The sequence below is a fragment of the Liolophura sinensis genome, chromosome 8, assembly GCF_032854445.1.
Source record: "Liolophura sinensis isolate JHLJ2023 chromosome 8, CUHK_Ljap_v2, whole genome shotgun sequence".
In the NCBI taxonomy this organism is placed as follows: domain Eukaryota; kingdom Metazoa; phylum Mollusca; class Polyplacophora; order Chitonida; family Chitonidae; genus Liolophura; species Liolophura sinensis.
Genome location: NC_088302.1, coordinates 1,606,996 through 1,617,080, shown reverse-complemented (window position 1 = coordinate 1,617,080; position 10,085 = coordinate 1,606,996).

Here is a 10,085-nt window from a genome sequence, read left to right as displayed (position 1 = left end):
GTGAAATATTCTTAAGTTCGTGGTGAAACACTAATTCAAACAAATAAACACTAAATACCCCACCCCATCAGCAGCGCTCTGAAAAACCGGCAACCTGAAACAGAACACCAGAACATGCTTTGAAGCATATCAGAGGTTAGATATCAGAGGCAAGAGCCTGTATAAATATTGCAATGTATTGTATCGGGTTTATGACTCCATGCCTGGTCAAATGAGGAGAAAGTTTGTGTGAAACTTTGCGTTTAGAAATTCCGATCCAGGAAGAGCGTACTATCCTGTACTAAAACGCCCATGGTATGAAGTTAAGCATGGTGCTATCTGACATGGATTTAGTCTAAACTAGCTTGTATTGGATTGCAAGTCTCCAATAAAAAAACGCAAATTCGCTACAGCTGTTCGAATCCTGGTACATGTACATGTTTTTGTGCGGCCTTGCTTTAAGGACCAGGCCCTAGTTCAAGCGAAAAGATACTAAATTTGCACGCTGACGACGTTTATCCTTTTTTCAAGATATATATTTGATTGATGTTTAACACCAGACTCAAGGTTCGTATATCATGTCTGTGACTTGGGGTACAGGAAGCTGACATGGCGATAGGATTGAAGGGCCGAACGGACTTTGGGCAAGTAACCGACTTACAGGCAACTTGTTCACATGCGACTCTCAGACCACGATATACTGGCATAAGACAAGTGTTCTTCCACCCTACATATGTAAGATATCAACATGCAACAGTATGGTATTGTGGCGCTATCTTCCTACCTGGTTTGATAATTATTTAAAGAACCGCAACCAGCAAGATAGGTAATTCTTCATCAGATTTCTAAATCTGTCTCAACTGGTGTGTAACAAGGGTCAATACTAGGTCTCCTATTATTCTTGATATATATCAATGCTATAGTCACAAATTCGGCTCTGCCGATGGATCTCCCCTGCAGTGTTCATTTATACCGTTACTTAAGACGTGCAAGTATTTATTAATAACGGTTTAAACTGATTGTTAGAATGCTCAAAAGAATGACTACTTCACGTCGATGCCTAAAAACAGTCTTGACTATTCACCAGTCCAAGGAAACCGCCAGAATTATACGTGTTTGGTGACATCAAGACTAAAGTTTTCTTGACATATTAGTTTAACGCACAAAACAACTAAACGGGGCGCCCGAATGGTAAAAGATGAGTCGCCGTTTAGCGCGTATAGACACCTTGCTGAAATACCAGCTTGACAGAAAAAGCTCTCTAACAGATGTATTTATCTTTCATTAGACCTATACTAGTACATGTAACAAGTTTTCATTGCATGGCAATACTGCAGCACAATCGGAAAATCTTGAACAGTTAGAGCTCACTGCTGCAGGCATCATTGTCAGTGTGGACATTTGTGTGAGGGAGGGGACCATTTTTTCTTCCACTGCACGTTGTATAATGTAAGTAGGACTAGGGTGATGGCAACAGAAAATGAAAAGATTTATACTTTAGGCGACCCGCAGATGACTGACAATGTTAAATTGTTATTATTTTTTTTTTTTTTATTGAGAGCCTTTAAAACAACTGTAGATTTTGTCTTTCGCCTGTACAATATATATAGATTATTAAAAACGAGTATATTGTATGTATGGAGAAGGACACGTAGGCTGTAAGAACTTGCCCCTGATCCCAATTGGCGCTTTTCAGGGACAATAGAATAAGTGTAAAACAAAACCGTCAATGCAACATGCAATGAAAAGAATTCGTATGGACATGCGTGCATGTCGACGTTGATATTTGTTCCAGTTGATGTGTTTTAAATTCGCCCATATCACCCTACAGGTATCCATTGAATAATCACACCAAACCCCATTATTCGATGGAATGGGCTTTGAGGTCCTATACATGTCAGAGTATTTCACTATTCAGACGGGCGTTAGCGTTTTAATAATTTCAATTCAGATTTAAAGCCACTGTCGGGGTAGCGGCAGCTAGATTCGAACTCTCGACCTCATGGGTGAAGGGCTTTTTGGCTCAGTACAAGGACGCCTACCACTATCTGAGTGGCACTTGATAACATTTACACAGCTTTAGAACTGTACTGCTTCACCAAGACAATCTGCTGACTGATCTATGTACAAAGTACCGGTGTAGGAGTTACATCTGTGTCTAGCCCGCATTATGAGTCAACCTTTACACGGTCCTACAGTGCCTGCGTGATCGAAATGACCTGAGACTGTAAATTGCAATATTTCTATGCACATATATCGCCTGGCAGGTCCATATTTGCCACAGCCTGTTTGCTCACTTTAAATTTAAGAGACCAGATATAGAAGTGGTTAGATGTACTGTGAACTCCTCCAGGCTAGATACGGACACATTCGCCATGCATTAGCAGGACGTTTTAAGGGGGATTACAGTTCATTCGCCAGTTATGAATCATCACGAGTTTATTGGGTTTTCATATCGGTTTAGTTACCGCTTAATGAATCCTGTCCACATTGGCGAGGCAGTGGTTCTACCGATCAGAAAGGTTGCCACGCACTTCACCAATTCCATAGATAACCAGTAATAACCAGATGAATTTGTTAGCCGTCCCCAAGTGTCACAGCGATGGTTAAAATTAAAAACTTTACTGAATGATAAAGTTAGCAAAATATAAAAGATCGTAGGAATATATATGAATATATTTTATTAACTACACAGATTTTTTATTATAAAAAACTTTTTATAATTCACCAAGGAGTCCCCGTGGCCGAGGTGTTTAGTGTGCCAACGCCGCGAAATGACCCAGGAGCATCTCACAGTCAGCTCATGCTGGCTTCCTCTGTGGCCATACGTGGGAAGGCCTGCAAATAACCTGCGGATGGTCGTTTTTTTTGCTCAGGCTCTGCCAGGTTTGCTCCCACCATAATGCTGACCTCTGTGGTATAAGTGAAGCATTCTTGAGTACCGGTACTGCCTAAACCAACAATCAAATAAATAAAATCAAAATATATTTCACCATAATAATTCAAGTAATTTTCCACCAGATTTGATCTCCTTTCAAGTGTGTCATCAACCATGAAAAAACTTCATCCCCAAAAAGTCATCAAATCAATATATGGGCCAGTAGACGTTAAATATGGTAGTATGCAATTTTTCTTCGATCTATAAATACTGTTTCTCTGAAATTTATTTATTATAATATAGTTTGTGTGGGTGAATACTGCAGTTTAACTTCACAGCAAGTCTCGCACAGACGCAGTACGTACATTGGCACCAGCACCCGCCATGGAGTCCCACCAAGTCAACTTCGCAGCGAGTCTCGCACAGACGCAGTACTTACATTGGCACCAGCACCAATCATGGAGTCTCTCCCTGTCAGCTTCGCAGCGAGTCTCTCATCAGACGCAACTGGCATCAGCACCCGCATCAACAAATTTATGTAGTTACCAGTGATTATCCTGTAGTAACCAGTCAACCAACTGATGTCGTTATCAGTGTGTGTCGCGTAAGAACCAGTCAACAAATTTATGTAGTTACCGGTGTGTAGCGTGTAGGAACCAGTCAGCCAGTTTATATAGTTACCTGTGTGCATCATGGAGTGACAAATCATCCAGTCTAAAGGGTTACCGGTGTGTATCGTGTAGGAACCAGTCAACCAGTTTATATAGTTACCTGTGTGCATCATGGAGTGACAAATCATCCAGTCTATAGGGTTACCGGTGTGTATGGTGTAGGAACCAGTCAACCAGTTTATATAGTTACCTGTGTGCATCATGGGGTGACAAATCATCCAGTGTATAGGGTTACCGGCGTGTATCGTGTAGGAACCAGTCAACCAGTTTATATAGTTACCTGTGTGCATCATGAAGTAACTAATCATCCAGTCTATAGGGTTACCAGTATGTATCGTGTAGGATCCAATCAGCCAGTTTATATAGTTACCTGTGTGCATCATGGAGTGACAAATCATCCAGTCTATAGGGTTACCGGTGTATATCGTGTAGGAACTAGTCAACCAGTCGATATAGTTACCTGTGTGCTTCATGAAGTAACTAATCATCCATTCTATAGGGTTATCGGTGTGTATCGTGTAGGAACCAGTCAGCCAGTATATATAGTTACCTGTGTGCATCATGGAGTGACAAATCATCCAGTCTAAAGGGTTACCGGTGTATATCGTGTAGGAACCAGTCAGCCAGTTTATATAGTTACCTGTGTGCATCATGGAGTGACAAATCATCCAGTCTATAGGGTTACCGGTGTGTATCGTTTAGGAACCAGTCAACCAGTTTATATAGTTACCTGTGTGCATCATGGAGTGACAAATCATCCAGTCTATAGGGTTATCGGTGTGTATCGTGTAGGATCCAGTCAGCCAGTTTATATAGTTACCTGTGTGCATCATGGAGTGACAAATCATCCAGTGTATAGGGTTACCGGTGTGTATTGTGTAGGAACCAGCCAACCAGTTTATATAGTTACCTGTGTGCATCATGAAGTAACTAATCATCCAGTCTATAGGGTTACCGGTGTGTATTGTGTAGGAACCAGTCAACCAGTCGATATAGTTACCTGTGTGCATCTTGAAGTAACCAATCATCCAGTCTATAGGGTTACCGGTGTGTATTGTGTAGGAACCAGCCAACCAGTTTATATAGTTACCTGTGTGTGTCATGAAGTAACCAATCATCCAGTCTATAGGGTTACCGGTGTGTAGCGTGTAGGAACCAGTCAACCAGTTTATATATGTGCCCGTGTGCATCTTGAAGTAACCAATCATCCAGTGTATAGGGTTACCGGAGTGTATCGTGTAGGAACCAGTCAACCAGTTTATATAGTTACCTGTGTGCATCATGAAGTAACTAATCATCCAGTCTATAGGGTTATCGGTGTGTATCGTGTAGGAACTAGTCAACCAGTTTATATAGTTACCTGTGTGCATCATGAAGTAACTAATCATCCAGTCTATAGGGTTACCGGCGTGTATCGTGTAGGAACCAGACAACCGAATCATGTAGTTACCAGTGTGTATTGTTTAATAACCAACCAACTTCGAAGCGATCCTCACCCAGGCACATTACGTACACTTACCCTTCCAACAGCCATGGAGTCCCATCAGGTCAACTTCTAAGCGATCCTCACCCAGTCAAAGTACGTACACTGACAGTAGCATCCGCCATGGAGTCCCACCCAGTCAACTTCGAACTCAGCCTCACATAAATCTAGTACGCCCAGTGTGTATCGTGCATTAACCAGTCAACAAATTTATGTAGTTACCAGTGTATATCGTGTAGGAACCAGACAACCAGTCGATATAGTTACCTGTGTGCATCATGAAGTAACTAATCATCCAGTCTATAGGGTTACCGGTGTGTATCGTGTAAGATCCAGTCAACCAGTTTATATAGTTACCTGTGTGCATCATGGAGTGACAAATCATCCAGTCTATAGGGTTACCGGTGTGTAGAGCGTAGGAACCAGACAACCAGTCGATATAGTTACCTGTGTGCATCATGGAGTGACAAATCATCCAGTCTATAGGGTTACCGGTGTGTAGAGCGTAGGAACCAGTCAGCCAGTTTATATAGTTACCTGTGTGCATCATGGAGTGACAAATCATCCAGTCTATAGGGTTACCGGTGTGTATCGTGTAGGAACCAGTCAACCAGTTTATATAGTTACTTGTGAGCATCATGGAGTGACAAATCATCCAGTCTATAGGGTTATCGGTGTGTATCGTGTAGGAACCAGACAACCGAATCATGTAGTTACCAGTGTGTATTGTTTAATAACCAACCAACTTCGAAGCGATCCTCACCCAGACACATTACGTACACTTACCCTTCCAACAGCCATGGAGTCCCATCAGGTCAACTTCTAAGCGATCCTCACACAGCCAAAGTACGTACACTGACAGTAGCATCCGCCATGGAGTCCCACCCAGTCAACTTCGAACTCAGCCTCACATAAATCTAGTACGCCCAGTGTGTATCGTGCATTAACCAGTCAACAAATTTATGTAGTTACCAGTGTATATCGTATAGGAACCAGTCAGCCAGTTTATATAGTTACCTTTGTGCATCATGGAGTGACAAATCATCCAGTCTATAGGGTTATCGGTGTGTATCGTGTAGGAACCAGTCAACCAGTTTATATAGTTACCTGTGTGCATCATGGAGTGACAAATCATCCAGTCTATAGGGTTACCGGTGTGTATCGTTTAGGAACCAGTCTACCAGCTTATATAGTTACCTGTGTTTATCGTGTAATAACCAGTCAGCCGAATCATGTAGTTACCAGTGTGTATCGTGTAATAACCAGACAACCGAATCATGTAGTTACCAGTGTGTATCGTGTAATAACCAGGCATCCAAATCATGCAGTTACCAGTGTGTATCGTGTAATAACCTGTCAACCGAATGATATAGTTACCAGTGTGTATCGTGTAATAACCAATCAACCGAATCATGCAGTTACCAGTGTGTATCGTGTAATAACCAATCAGTCTAATCATGTTGTTACCAGTGTGTATCGTGTAATAACCAGTCAATCTAATCATGTAGTTACAAGTGTGTATTGTGTAATAACCAGACAAACCAATCATGTAGTTACCAGTGTGTATTGTGTAATAACCAGACAACCGAATCATGTAGTTACCAGTGTGTATCGTGTAATAACCAGTCAACCAAATTATGTAGTTACCAGTGTGTATCGTGTAATAACCAGTCAACCGAATGATGTAGTTACCAGTGTGTATCGTGTAATAACAAAACAACCGAATCATGTAGTTACCAGTGTGTATCGTGTAATAACCAGTCAATCTAATCATGTAGTTACAAGTGTGTATTGTGTAATAACCAGACAAACCAATCATGTAGTTACCAGTGTGTATTGTGTAATAACCAGACAACCGAATCATGTAGTTACCAGTTTATATCACACAGTCTGATTGGTGTTTTACGCCGCACTCAAGAATATAATACGACGGCGACCAGAATTATGGTGGTAGGAAGCCAATCAGTGATCAAGGAAAACCCACGACCGTCCGCAGGTTGTTGACGGACCTTCCCACCTACAACAAAAGAGAAATATGAGTATCATATAATCAAGTCGTTGATCAATCTAGAGGCTGGTATAGATCAAGGTTCCTTTCAGTTACCTCTGGTCCATTTCTTCCACCCAGGTTTCACCCGGTTTCGTTCACCCGGCCCAGTTTCACACACTGCAAGCTCTATCCAGTTTCTCTCATCCGGCTATGGCCCGGTTTCTCTCACCTTTCGCTGACCATGTTTGTCTGACCGGTTGTATCCTGGTATCTCTCACTCGGCATTGACCCAGTTTCTCTCACAAGACACGGGCTCAGTTTTTCTCACCCGGCTCCGACCTGGTTCTTATCGGTTCTGGCCCGGTTTCTTTCACCCGGTAATGACCCGGTTTCTCTCACCCGGCACTGGCCCGTTTTTCACCTGGCTCTGACTTAGTTTGTCTCAGCGGTCCTAGCACGGTTGCCCTCACTCGGCATTGGCCCGGTTTCTCTCACCTGTTCTAGCTCGATATCTCTCACCCGGTACTGGCCCGGTTTATCTCACAAGGCACGGGCCCGGTTTTTCACACCCAGCTCTGACCTAGGTCTCACCCGGCACTGGCCCCTTTTCTCCCACCTGGCTCTTATTTAGTTTGTCTGAAGGGTTCTATCCCGATTTCCCTCACCAGGCATTAGCCCGGTTTCTCTTACCTGGTGCTAACCTATAGTTTGTCTGAACGTATCTAGCCGGGTATCTCTCACCCGGTAATGGCCCGGTTCCTCTCACCTGGCACTGGCCCAGTTTTCTCACTTGGCACTGGCCCGGTTTCCCTCACCAGGCACTGGCCCGGGTTCTCTCACCCGGAACTGGCCCGTTATTTTTTCACCATGCATTGGCCCGGTTAGGCTCACAAGACTTTGGCCCGGTTTCAAGCACCAGGCATTGGCCAGGTTTCTCTCACCAGGCACTGCCCGGTTTCTCTCTAAATTTCCGCTCTCTCACTTGGAGGTAAATATGTAGCATTTAATTTTTCAATAAAATACAGATGGGTCTGTTCACAAATCAATCACTCAATCGATCAATCAATACATCAACATATCTCAATGGCGACAAAACATTGACCCGGTTTCTCTCACCCGGCTTTAGACAGGTTTTTCTCACCAGGCACTGGCCCGGTTTCTCTCTAAATTTGCACCCTCTAACTTGGAAGTATATGTGTAACATTTTTTAAATTTTTCAATCCAACATAGACGTTCATTACACAGACGTTCAGTACAGATAAAAATGATGACAGCGAAAAGGAAAGAGTGACCTCCCAATCATCAGAATCATCACGAATCATTTATTATCAGATATACAAATACATGATCTCTACATGATATCAAATGGTTTATCAGTTTCACCAACAACCAGACTGAAAAATTGCGAGCATTCAATTAGGCTTATCGATGTAAAGTCTATAGTAATCAATTACTTTTACGAGTTTGGAATAGCGATAAAAAATCAATAAATCATCCCACTAGTCAATTTAATACTTCTTCCTTCAATTAAATCGCTGAATCACCTAATCAACCAATCGTTGAATCAGAGAATCCACCAACTGCTGAATCAAACAATCATGCAACAAACCGCCGAATCACCAAATCAACCAAACGCACTGAAGCAAATCACAAACAATCAACCAGGCGCTGAATCAACCAATTAACCAGGTGCTCAATCAACCAGGTGCTCAATCAACCAATCAGAGAGGTGCTCAATCAACCAGGTCCTCAATCAACCAGGTCCTCAATCAACCAGGTGCTCAATCAACCAATCAACCAGGGGCAGAATTATCTAATCCACTATGCATTAAATCAAACAATTAACCAATTAATTAAACGCAGGATAACATGGTTTGCTAATGAATCATGCATCCCACCAAATCACCAGATTTCCATTTATTAATGAATTGAGCACACAATCGATCAATATAGCCGCACACGCTTTAAAAACAGAAAACAAGAAGTGGGCTTCTTTGATCTCCATCATACTCTCATTTCAAACAGATCTATAAACGAAGTCTTTATTGGCTAACTAACAAGGCACCAGTCAACATAGCATAGGAAAAAGGGTATCCATGGCTATTTGAGGTTGTGATGCTGACAGAAACAAGACACGAGTGGACAAGAATTACTTCAGTACATTGGATATATATAGTCACAACTCACCATGATGACACATATTCTGAAACTCTGTCACATGTACAGTTACATATAACTTCTGTGGTAAGAACTATTTTTGTAAGACAAAAATTGCCCCAGGCTTCAAATTTGCATACATCAGCAATAAACAGAATCAGCCACCAAAGGTCAGCAAAAGTCATTCCCAATATGTCTGATGCTAGGTCCCTGCTAGGTGGGAGCTGTCACAGCTGTCCGGGTATATAACCAACACTTACTGTTACGCAAATTTGCTTGAAGGAGCCCGGCGTTCCTTAGAGCTCTGGAAGGTTGGGTTTGATCCGGCTGTAGGGGCGGTGAACCATGCTGGCTCTCACCTGAGTGTGAAATCACGTGATGAACCTGCGAGACCGAGCGACACACACAACGCAGGCCGGCAAAACCGTTATAACGCGGCCTGTACTTCACAGGGACAAATTATCCACAGCAATTTTAATTTCAACTTAAAAGGGAACAGTGCATGGAAGCAATATTTTCCGGAAACAAAACATCATGAAAGAATTATACGAATTTCAAGGCTAAGCCATAGATCAAAGGAAATGGGCCCGTTTGACTGGCAGACTGGATTTTCTTTCTCCATTTAGACCGCCTGTCTTCCTGTTACTGAACTTACACACGCCGTAACCATAGCAACGCCTATATACAGTCTCGTTAAGCGGCGCGCCTAATTTGTTATCAGTAAAGCTACCAATGGTGTGGAGATCTGACAAAATGGTGGATATTTGTTTCTGCTTGATAGTCAGGCGGCGTTACCTGTCACCCTGATAGCCCACGGTCAAGTTTCACATTATTCCTGTTGCCATGACGACAGGCCATGGTACATGACGAAAGAACGGACTATTTCCAGCAGGTTTCGACGACAACGAACATTTCTATATTGACATT